General features: G+C 38.4%; 1 long non-coding RNA gene across 3 annotated transcripts; it reads left to right on the plus strand.

Moving 5' to 3' along the window:
* The first annotated feature begins 5,320 nt into the window (after nucleotides 1–5,320).
* Nucleotides 5,321–8,311, plus strand: LOC129779731 (uncharacterized). Of its 3 annotated transcripts, none has more exons than XR_008743757.1 (4): nucleotides 5,321–5,411; nucleotides 5,483–6,422; nucleotides 7,909–8,000; nucleotides 8,059–8,311. It is a non-coding gene; the product is annotated as an uncharacterized LOC129779731 (long non-coding RNA). The 3 variants fall into 3 exon arrangements; XR_008743758.1 differs by having other exon boundaries at nucleotides 5,326–5,411; nucleotides 5,495–6,422; XR_008743756.1 differs by having other exon boundaries at nucleotides 5,349–6,422.
* The last annotated feature ends 3,186 nt before the right edge of the window (nucleotides 8,312–11,497 follow it).

Consider the following 11,497-nt stretch of genomic DNA (forward strand, 5'->3'; position numbering starts at 1 on the left):
TGGTCTTATACATCATCACTAGAGCAGTGCGGGGTAAAGGTGCAAACTGTTGTCGTCTGCTTACCAAATGGTACTTATATGTTACCTTCGAAATGGTATACAAGAACTTTTCAAGTTTTGTGGAAGATGGACAAATACCTATTTTAAAACCAAATGATAAATACAAACTTTAGCTCCATAGTACGGGCAGAAGGGGGGAAATGGATTTTTCGGGCCACCCTAAAATGAAAATGGGCATCCTAACCAAAAAAAAAGTAAAAAAATGCGGATCTAATATTTTGCGATAAAGAACAAATTTACCACTTCTCACGAAAATTTGAGAACCACTATATCGGTTTGGCATGGAATGGCTCTATAAACGGATTCCACTGTATAATCATTTTTTTCTATCCGCATCAAACTTCGCATGCGCATTTACGTCCTAGCATGAACTTTTTAAAGTCTGCTTCATTTAATATTGGAACAAATTCTTTTGCTCATTGTGGCGCTCCTAGTGGACGGATTTGGAAACTTTTTTCACCCACGTGTCGGGAAATTCATTACCTTTCAGCATGTATTTATGTCATAACACCAAACGATAGCATTTTGTAAACAACCGCCATGGAAGCCGAACGGAGAGATAAAATCGTGCACAGTTTTCTTGAAAATCCATTGTTGTCGGCATCTAAGCTAGCTAAACAGCTTAAAATGCCCAGAAATACCGTATGGCGTGTTATCAAGCAGTACGAGGAAACATTGACGACGGCTCGGAAGCCGCATTCGAAGCGTCGGAGTGGAACTGTCGACCGGAAACTGCGTGGGAAAGTCATCAAGGCCGTCAAGAGGAATCCCAATCTTTCAGACCGCGATTTGGCCAATAAGTTCCAGGCCGCTCACAGTACGGTGCGACGAATTCGTCTCCGGGAAGGAATAAGGTCATTCCGAGCCAGCAAACAGCCAAATCGGACGCTGAAGCAGAACAATGTGGCCAGAATCCGTGCTCGAAAGCTGTACGACCAAGTGCTGACCAAGTTCGACGGATGTATTCTGATGGACGATGAGACCTACGTGATGGCGGACTTTGGGCAAATCCCAGGTCAAAAATTTTATTTGGCGACGGCTCGGGGGGATGTACCTGCAAAATTTAAGTTCGTGTTTGCGGATAAATTCGCCCGCAAGTACATGATTTGGCAGGGGGTATGCAGTTGTGGACAGAAAACCAAAGTCTTTCTCACTGACAAGACAATGACATCAGAAGTCTACAAAAAAGAGTGCCTACAGAAACGGATTCTGCCGTTTATTCGTGCCCACGACCGTCCAGTAATGTTTTGGCCGGACCTCGCAAGCTGCCATTACAGCAAAACGGTTATGGAATGGTACGAAACGAACGGGGTCAGCGTAATACCGAAGGACCTCAACCCCCCAAACAGCCCCCAGTTCCGGCCGATAGAGAAATACTGGGCAATCACGAAGCGGAGGCTTAAGGCAAAGGGAAAACTTGTTAGGAACATGACTCAAATGAAGAACTGGTGGAATCAAATCGCCAAAACGGTGGACGAAAAGGGTGTGCGCCGCCTAATGTGCCGTATTACGGGAAAAGTTCGAAAATTTCTTCGAAACAGTAATGAATAATTTTTTAAATTTTTTTTATGAAAGAGTAAAGAAAATGCTACATTTGTATGAAAAACAAATTATGAATTCGTTAATAAATGACTGAACTACACGCAATTGTTTGTGTTCCAATATTAAATGAAGCAGACTTTAACTTAAAAATTATAGATCGGATCCTTTGGTGTTAAACAACTGCCTAAGAATCAGTTACTAACAAGGCTCCATGCAACAATATCTTCTCTATCTATATATATAAAAATCTCGTGACACGATGGTCGAACTCGTTCGAAACGGCTTAACCGATTTTTATGAAATTATGCTCAAACAACTTGATAGTCATGAGAATAGGTCATAAACAGAGCTGCAATTTGTCATTGTCACTGCATATATTTGGGCTACTATGACGACCATTGCAAAATTACCACCAAACGACGTACAACAAAATATAAACCAACAAAACAAATTCCTCACTTTTCGATACTAAATAGTTTGTCAGAGTGTGTTGACGACCAAAGCATGTTGCAAGTCAGTGCCATATGATAGTCAAGACGGGAAATACTATGTCACTTGATGTAATGGAAGTTTACACGTTTACCAGGGTGCATTTGTTTACGTTGGGCTACCTGAATACCATTCTTACACGTTATGGCGTGTTCGACATAGTATTTACTTCAGTAAATACAGGGAACAACAACCAGAAAGAAAATCGAACCTTTGCTCGATGAGAATAAAATGCAGTCTCCGACAATCATTAATTCGATGCTGACAATTTTACCGCCTACTTGGTCGGTCAAAACGTATTGACGAAGCTCAGTAACAGGCAAATTGTTGCATCGTACTTCGTCAGTCACCATTTGACCAACATTTTTGTCAGTAGGATGTGACTAACGTGGCTCGTCAGTTGTCAGTGACATTGATGAAAAAATGCAGCTCTGCGTCAAATTCATAATAACTATGCTAATCAATGACACTGAAGCTAAGATTATGATTCAAGATTGAATCTATAAATTTAACCCTTTGCGGACGTATTGAATTTCGACATGGGTGTCGTACTTGTCGCATTTTTTTACATGATAAAGCAGTGATGTATAATTTTGTGAGATTATGAAAGATTAACAAGATTCCTTCTTTTTTTTGGTAACTTCTGATAAGTATTTCTAAACAATGTTTCTATGTTTATGTTCATAAAATATTTGCTATAATTCTTCTTCGTGTGATATCCTTCGCATCACAAAATCACAAAAATAATTAGTTTGGCGTCCTTCGACTTTCATCTTTTTGTTTTAACATACAGAACAATCCTCTTTACATCTGCACAGTGTCGCACTACATGGAGTTCTCCATTAATCCTTTCCTCAAGTATGATGTCAACTTTTGTTTATACTGAGTATCGTTATTTATTATTTATAGTGGCACCGTTTTGTTTTATGAATAAGTGAATAAGACTATAAAATTCGTTTAGAAAAAGTTCGAACTGATACATTGTTGTAAAAATTATTATTAGTATACTTCTTTGCTGTGGTGGCTGAAAGTAGACAAACGACAAAAAGGTTGATACAGATTTTCTGAGAAAAACACAGATAAAAAGATTTTTTAAGACCAAAAACACATATTTTATTATGGCAACCCTGGCTTCGATTGGTATTTAGCAAAATTTTGGAAATTAGATGAAATCGAATTTTTGCAGTGATTGTATCACCATGTCCTAACAGACGGACTGTGGTTTCTTATGACAGTGTTTATATTTTATATTTTGAATCCATATTAAGTTTCATATTTTAGATTATGATTTAGATTTAGATTTAGATATGTATATGTATACAAGTGTTTTTGTGTTGAGTGCAAGATGTCAGATGTTAGAGGTGATGTCTTTTTCTGGAGAAAGGACGGGTAGATTTCCCAGGGAGAATCTGAGAAAGAGAAGAACAGCACAGGGTGTACCATGCAATGAAAGATAAGTAGTAATAATAAAAATTAAAATTTAAAATCACAAATCATATGGTTCAATTTAACATATCGTCAGTATGATTGGTTTTGGAGGGGTTCTCTCGGTTGCCCTCTCGGGTCTCCCGAGAATGGCTCTTCGCCGTCGCAATTAGATTTCTAATCAAAACGCCGCAGAGTTGTCTTTCGGTGGCCTGGGGGAGGGTTGCCGGGAGAGCTCCTCTGGGACTAATCGAACCGGCGCAAAAGCGTACGCGCGATGGATAACGGAAAATATCACCGGGACGAGTGTTTCCGGAGAAATTTTTTTTCGGTGAACTTCTCAGGTTTCCCAAAGATAGCTCTCCGTCGCCGCGATTGAAGTTCGATACAGAGTACGATTGTTTCTAGGGAAGTTTTCTCGGTGACCTTCTCAGGTTTACAAAAAAAAAAAAAAATAAAAATAACGCAACATTTCATCGGGGCGATTGCCTCTAGATGAGTTCCGGCGATTACCTTGTCAGGTTTCCCACTGTTAACTCTTCGTCGACGCGTTTTAATTTTACAGGTTTTCCTTCCCATACCCAAAGATAATCTTTGCCGCGTGTTGATATTTTTTTGTTCGCAAATGAGATTGGTCGTTTAGCGTCGTTAGCGTTTACATAATCACATCACTTACCACAGTGAATTCTTACCTCTGCCCAACTATCTCTCCCATGATAATCGCTAGGGAATCACGCTATAGAGGCGACTCTTCTGGCCTTCGGGCGGCGATTTTCATACTAACTCTACCCTTCCCCTGGTGACTGTAAAGACGTGGCCGGCGTCGTTATTGACCATTTGAAGCTCGAATCACCAAAAATTGCACAACGAGAATGATTTGCTAGTTTCAAGCGTCATTCTATTAGCTACGTCCACGCAACAATCATCAGCGATGGAGATCGATCCACGGTCGAAATAAGATCGATTCATCCATACAACTGCTCTGCTCTGCAAGAAACATCGGGCTGCTGTTCTATAAATAACTTAACAATGATCAATCAACTGTCTCCGCTGTCCGGTCTAACTGGATAATGGAAGAACAGATAGAAAACCCTTACGCCTAAATGGCTACTGTGTAAATGTGTATCATATGCAATGGTATAGTAGGGAATAGTCTAACGCCGAAAAATGGCAACTGTGTAATGTGCTAATTATAGATATGATAAACATGTGACATGTACACGATTAAAATTCGGCTCTGTTACAGTTAAACTGCTAATGAGCCTAAAATGAACAAAAAGGGATAAAAAAAAGCGTCATTCTGTGTGTTCTTTGTGCAATTTGGTTGGTTCAGGCCAATCACGGAGAGCATCTACGAATTGTACAGTCTACTCAAGCTCAAGCTCAAGTAATTTTGTAAACATAATATGAAAAAGTTGTTGTTAGGAAAACTCCGGTGTATGGATGACTTGTTGGGAATTGTATAGGCTATTCATGTATATATTTTTCAGAATTAAAAAAAAACAATTCTTTGAGAATACATCATTTTAAATTTCAAAATATTTTTTTTCAATGTAATATCATTGATGTTGTGAAAGTGCTCTTGATACGGGTGGTATGTAAAGCGTAGCAGGAATAATTCGGGGCTCGGAAATTGTTCGAATTGATGAATGATATGAACCTATGATTTCACAGATACGGATCCGGGTTTCTCTGATACTTGGTAACGGCATTTGATCATATAAGTTCGTTATATTAAGTTCAAACCTCGCGCGTGCCATTCATATACATTTATTAACTGAAGATTTTCTTTTTATCGTTCCAGTATGTTATCTCTCAAAAGCTCAAAAGTTGAGTCTTCAGATCAAACATCTCCTTTGACCGCATTCCAATTCTGCGTTGGCTCGATTTATAAGGTAACAGTCGATTCTAATAGATTCAAAAAGAATAACTTCCAGCCCAATGCCGAATAACAAATACCGTAAAGTGTCTCTTTTAGATGCGGTGTAGTAATAATATTTATTAATATGATAAATATTAATTCCTTGGGTTTCTTATGAACTTCTTATGGAACCAAAATAAAGCAAAAAATCCGACATTAAAAGCCTCTGCTTGGAGAGATTTCCTGTTCCTGCAAACCTCATGAATACAAAATGGGGCCCCGAGATTGCACGTTCATCGGATAATTTACCGGAGAACATTCATCACGCTCGCTCCCGAACGTTCCGAAAAATAGACCTAATTTTGGCAGGCGCGGCTTTCCACCACGGGGGGATACAATTAAATCCGGTAATTCTGTTCCGAGGAAGAGAAGTCCCATCGCCAAAATAAGGACGCCTGGCGACCTTTATTGAAATTCCTAGAAATGAATCTCCAGGCTAATATGGCACAGTCCGATTCCCGACACGTTTTCCATTAGACGCGTCGAGATGCTTCAGAACAAATGGAATTACAATCACGAAAGTTCAAAAAGCCGTCGATTCGTTTTGACGTGATGTATGGAGCCCGGCCCAAATGAGATGCGAAAAATTTGTGCAAAAAAAAGAACACCGAGGCAAATGGGATGATTTAACTACAACTGAAGCTGAAGGTGGCATTTCGGAGGGGGAGCAAACGTCAACGAGGTGTGGCATACTTTAGCCTGACACCAGGCCAAATAGTCATCAGAACATGGTCGAGCGAATGTTTTATCTCGAACGAAAGTAAATCATGAATAAAATTCTCATTTAGCGTTCCCAGAGGAAATTATGCAAATCGTGCGGGCATGGCGGCAAACAACAGTCATAAAAGCGATGCAAAACAAAAACAAGAGACAAACAAACGTTATGGAGGGAAGCTGTTTTCGGTTCGTGCTTCGCTCCCATATATCTTTTGGCCTTGGCTAGTCAGGGTGAAAGTGAGTTTGTCTGGGGCAGTTTGAAAGAAAGGTAAAAATGTTTATATTTTGCAACCATACAAATCAGTATGCTTTTTTGGGTTTAGTCTATCGCCGAGTAAAGGGTGTGTCACATCAAATTGCATCACGGAAAAAACGCTGTAGAAATTCGCCCAGTAGACCGATCCTTTTGAAAATTTTAGACAGTAAAATAAAAACTATTAAACAACTTTTGGCATTTTCTTTTTATTCATACTTCGAGCCCAAGCCCGTATGCTCGCACCTTCCTCTTTACCCCGTCCATAAGGTTCTGTACAACGTCAGGTTGTAGTTTTTTTTTTTGAACAGAAATCCATTTTCTCTTGAAGTCCGCCTCCGATTTGACAACTTTTGGGTTCTTCCGGAGGGCCTGCTTCATAATCGCCCAATATTTCTCTATTGGGCGAAGCTCCGGCGCATTGGGCGGGTTCATTTCCTTTGGCACGAAGGTGGCTTCGTACCACTCCAACACGTCCTTTGAATAGTGGCACGAAGCGAGATCCGGCCTGAAGATGGTCGGGCCCTCGTGCTGCTTCAATAGTGGTAGTAAGCGCTTCTGTAGGCACTCCTTAAGGTAAACCTGTCCGTTTACCGTGCCGATCATCACGAAGGGGGCGCTCCGCTTTCCGCAAGAGCAGATCGCTTGCCACACCACGTACTTTTTGGCAAACTTGGATAGTTTCTGCTAGCGAATCTCCTTCGGAACGCTGAATTTGTCCTCTGCGGAGAAGAACAACAGGCCCGGCAGCTGACGAAAGTCCGCTTTGACGTAGTCCATTACCAGGCAATGCGGCTTCGTCAGCATTTCGGTGTACAGCTTCCGGGCTCGCGTCTTCCCCACCATGTTTTGCCTTTCGTCGCGGTTAGGAGCCTTCTGAACCTTGTATGTACGCAGGCCCTCCCGCTGCTTGGTCCGCTGGACGAATGAACTTGACAAATTCAGCTTATTGGCGACATCCCGGACCGAACTTCTCGGATCACGTCTAAACTGCTTAACTACGCGCTTGTGATCTTTTTCACTGACGGAGCATCTATTTTTGCCGTTCTTCACCTTCCGGTCGATGGTTAGGTTCTCGAAGTATCGTTTTAATACTCTGCTGACCGTGGATTGGACGATTCCCAGCATCTTACCGATGTCCCGATGTGACAACTCCGGATTCTCGAAATGAGTGCACAGGATTAATTCACGACGTTCTTTTTCGTTCGACGACATTTTTCCAAATTTACGAAAAATTGACAGTGAAGCATGGCCAACGTGATCTATACACTCTTATCTGATTATAAGCGAAAGCTGAAGATATAATTCCTAAAAATTAAATTTCTACAGCGTTTTTTTCCGTGATGCAATTTGATGTGACACACCCTTTAGTAGGTAAAGGTGATCATTAAACGATACCTGAATAGTAGAGGTCACTGAGTACCTAACATATTTGTTTTTTTTTTGGCTGGCTTCAGCATTGAACTGTATAGTAGAACTTTTTTTTTGTATTTTCTTACAGTTGGTGTGGATCATGAGTGTGATAAAAGAGATAGAAATATTGCTAACGACTTATTCGAAACTAAGGCGAACATCATGGATCTCAAAGAAAAGGTATCGCAACGCTGACAATTTGATTGTATGGTGTCATTACTTGTTCCTTTCATTCTAGAGTTTTAGAGTTTGTTTTCTAATCGCTTTAATCACCGAACGCAGTACCGTCGGATCCCTCCTTTTCTTGTTTTTGTTATTGGAATGCTCTTCTCATGTCTAAAACACATGTTCAATTATCGTCAGAAAATAATTATAATCACTTTTCATTTTTGCCTGTCAAATTTATTCTCAAAAAGCATGGGGGTCAGTAGGCAGCACCGTACAACATTACAACTCTTGCATACTTTTGAAAACTTGAGAAACTTGGGTGGTTCTGAAGTTCTGAAATATAGTGTACATTTTGACTTTTGGAAAATTGTCTGAGTCAGAGTGTCTGAGGTTTCATTAAAAAAAAATTGAACAATATCACATTTCAAATACATTTTGAAAGCAAAGGTTCTATTTTCAACTACTACATCCGCGTAACAACCATCATGTGACGGTAATCCCTGTCCCTTACTGTTCACATTACGGTCTGCTGCATCGGTAATTGGTGCTATTTATAACACAACAATGGAAGCCTCACATCAACAGTCCCACTGTGAACAGTCCAGCTATGAACATTCGAACAATAGGAATATTCTTATGGCGAAAAAGACGACATGTGTTGTGCATCGATATAATAGGCATACTCTTACGTCTAAATGGCTACTGTGCAATAAATAAAAATGTGTATCGATAAGATAGGAATACTTTTACGCTCGAAAATGGCTAATGTGTAATACAACATGAGAAAAAATGTACACAATAAATTCAGCTGAATTGCTAAATGAACCTAATGAAAATAAACAGATGGGATAAAACAAAACAATAAAAAAAATTTCTATTATTATTAAATCGCTTTGATCGGCCGCTAGTAATCGGTTTTCTCCCATATTAAACTTAGAATTAAGGATAAATGTTCATTAGGGTACCAATGAATGTATGGGAAAAATCGACCCTGAAATTTCAAAAAATTACTCTATACAAAATGTTCATCACTGAGACGAACCAGCCCAGGAGGCTGAAAGTCTTAAAAGATAAAAAAAATGTTCATCACCTCGAAAAAACACCCTATGCCAAATTTCAGCTCAATCGGACTTAAGGAAATCGGGGTTTTCGAAAAAAAAAATTTGATGCCAAATGTCATATAATGGCATGAAACGTCGAGATCTAGTGTCATCTCGAAATTTTTGTTGTAAAAAATCGACACTCTGGGACGTTTTTTTTTTCGGAATACTAAACGAAAAGCATGGTTTAGGGTGCCAATAAAATTACTGTTGTGAATCACTACGTTGTGAACTTGCTACGAATTGTTGATTTGCACGACAATACACCCTATGCAAAATGTTAGCTCATTCGGACTCCATTTACTGGTGTCACAAATTTGAGTTTTTTTGAAAAACGAAAAAACGAGGTTTAACAAAAAATTAATGCCAAATGTCTTAAAATTGCATGATACGTCGAGATCTATAGTTATCTAAAAAGAAAATGTCAAAAATCGATTTTCCTGGCGGAAAAACAACCAAGTGCCAAAAAAAACATTTTTTTGACAAAAAAAAAATCGAGATAACTGTTAATCTCGACGTTTCATGCCATTTTAAGACATTTGGCATAAAAAAAATCGAAAACCCAGATTTCCTCACTCCTTGGGTGATTTTTCGATTTTCAAAAAACTCGAACCTCCCTTAACTCCCTTAAGTCCGATTGAGCTGAAATTTGGCATAGGGTGTTTTTTCGAGGTGATGAACATTTTGTATAGAGTAACTTTTTGAAACTCAAGATGACCATTTTCATTGGCACCCTAATGTTCATATATACTAGTAAAAATACAGTTGAGAGTCTGGATCCTATAAATCTATGTAACTAGCCCTGTCAAAATAAACGAATTAAAAAAATCGATATACACTGATGTCACTTTTTGTGCGGTTTTAGGAATTGACGCGGTTTATTATTCTCTACATAACTAAGACTAACAATTTAGTAATAACATAATCTAATCACTGATTAGTAGCTGAGAAATAAAAGGAGAAACAGATATCATGATTGTAGCATGCATCAAAATTAAGTAAAAATAAGTAAAAGTTGTTAGAATATGGGTTGCATTTTAAGCTAATAATTTACTGTTTGTTTGATTTTCTCACGGACTCTGAAATTGACTTTTTTCCCCATGCTGTCAAACGTTTCTCCGATAAAAGGAGCAAACGTTTTCGTGGCTCGGGCTTTGTGTTCACCTATTGTGACCGAACAATAATTGAAATAAATGTTGTAATTTGGGTAATTCGTATTTTTAGTTGTTTGAATGAAAGAAAAAAGTTCAAATAATGTAATTGTAGTGTTCAGAATAATAAAAACCTAACATTTGGTGAGAAGTAAAATTAAATTACAATTAAGTCTAGAGAAGTTTAGAAGTGAATAATACTGAAATTTCAGAATCTACCAAAATGTCACTTGTGCTTTCATGATTAGTTCATTAGTTCATTTATTTTATTTTATTAGTTTATTTTGCCTTTCATAACAATATTTAATAAAAGATATTTCGGCATGAAAACTATGTTTTATCAATACATAAATCATTAAGCCATCCATCTACCTGGTCGAGTACACCAGTGATCAGATAATGTAAAAGCCATGACCAAAACAAAAGTGCATGAGCCTATCATTCACCGACAAATTCGGAGAAGGCCTATAGATTTACTATGAATCGGGGTTCCACTGTATTTAATATTGGTTTATTATTTTGTTAGCTTTTATGTCTAGTTCACTGCCATCAAAATGTAACCATATATCAATGCAAACCCAACATATACCGTTTTGTCTCATATTCCGAACACTCAAGCTTTGATGGCCATTAAACAGTGTCTCATTACTCAAAATGGCACTTTTTCGCGAAATTAATTTAATTTCTTTTTTATTTGATTACAATCAAAAGTTCTGCTTAACGGATTTTGTACGCCAGAAATTAAAATTAGATCTTCGGTGCGGCAAGGATGCCCGCTCAGTATGACCCTTTTTGTTCTTTACATAGAGCCTTTGATCAGGAACATAAATGCAAACTTCAGTGGTGTTCTTGTGTACGGAAAATTCCTAAAGGTGATAGCATATGCATATGACATTGTTATATTCGTCAAAGACCCGGAAGAGTTCGATTTGATCATGCAAATCTTCGATTCGTTCACCCAATATGCAAAAATACGAATGAATACGCAAAAATCGTTATTTTTGAGGCTCAAAAATCCAAAATCAGGTCCACCAAAAATCCCATAGGTCGATGAACTTAAAATATTGGGTGTGATTATCGCTGGATGTTGGTCGAAGATTATAATCTAAAAAATTGGTGGGTTATATCTATGATATAACCGCAATGCTTACGTGGGACTACCTTAGCGTAGCAATCATTCGTTTGTATTGATTAAATTATTGAGTTGATGAAACAATTCCCGTATTTGATTGAATTCAATATATTTGCTTTGTGAGTA

This window comes from Toxorhynchites rutilus, chromosome 3 (genome assembly GCF_029784135.1).
Source record: "Toxorhynchites rutilus septentrionalis strain SRP chromosome 3, ASM2978413v1, whole genome shotgun sequence".
In the NCBI taxonomy this organism is placed as follows: Eukaryota; Metazoa; Arthropoda; class Insecta; order Diptera; family Culicidae; genus Toxorhynchites; species Toxorhynchites rutilus.